The 1,079-nt window shown below is 37.1% G+C and overlaps 1 protein-coding gene across 1 annotated transcript in view; it reads left to right on the plus strand.

The window, feature by feature from the left end:
* Nucleotides 1-1,079, plus strand: part of Cpne4 (copine 4) — a 458,320-nt gene that overhangs the window by 176,508 nt on the left and 280,733 nt on the right. The gene's annotated exons all lie outside the window — the stretch shown is intronic.

Consider the following 1,079-nt stretch of genomic DNA (forward strand, 5'->3'; position numbering starts at 1 on the left):
AAAAAAAAAAAAAAAAAAAAAGATCAGTTTACAGTAGTGCTTGTGTGATTTTAATTCTAGACTCCTTGTACTCTACGCGCTTCAGTTTGTCCATTTTTCCTATCTTTTACACCGCCATCACCCTTTAAAAACCATTATTAATATTTCAGAAGAAATTTTAAATTCATAAGCCTGCCAATATTTTTATTTTTCAGGGTTTTTTTGACTCTTTGACATCATGTGAGTTTTTTCAAGAAATTGTAAATTCAGGAGAACAATTTCTTTAGAAAATTAAACAGGTATTGTGATTGCAGACAATTCAGTGGAAATTGACGGAGTAATTATCTAGCTTAGCCTGATAAATCTCCAGTCGCAAGCATTGTAAGATATCTGGAGAGCAGGGGCTCAGTGGGTAAGAGCACTGGCTGCTCTTCCAGAGGACCTCTTTTGTTTCCCAACATCCACATGGTGGTTCACAACAATCCATGCAGGCAATGCACTCATGCACATGAAGAAAAGTAAACCATTCTAAAAGACATCCCTTTAAATATGCAGAAAGGGATGGATGGGAATACTCAACACCCAGAACTACAAGATCCTACAATACACATATGTACACATACATGAATATCATACCTCCACACAGACAGACAGACAGACACACACACACACACACAGGCACACACACACACACACACAGGCACACACACACATGGTTAAATTTGTTTTTGACAATTAGTTTTAGAGTTTTCACTATAGAGGTTATACATATTTTACTAATTTTATTCATAAGCATCTTATTTTATGTTTCTTTAAGATTTTTTTGTTTTTGACATAATATTTGTATTGATTATTTGGAAAATATGCATAGTGTTCCTAATCATATTCACTTCCCTGTACTCCCAGGTCTAGGTAGACCTTGATACCATCCTTGATACCTCCCTTAAAACAAAACAAAGAAGAAGGAGGAGGAGGAGGAGGAAGAGGAGGGAGAGGAGGGAGAAAGGAAGAAAGATAGAAAGAAAGAGAGGAAGAAAGGAAAGGAAGGAAGGGAGGGAGGGAGAGAGAGAGAGAGAGAGAGAGAGAGAGAGAGAGAGAGA

Source organism: Mus pahari, chromosome 10 (assembly GCF_900095145.1).
Source record: "Mus pahari chromosome 10, PAHARI_EIJ_v1.1, whole genome shotgun sequence".
Taxonomy (NCBI): Eukaryota; Metazoa; Chordata; class Mammalia; order Rodentia; family Muridae; genus Mus; species Mus pahari.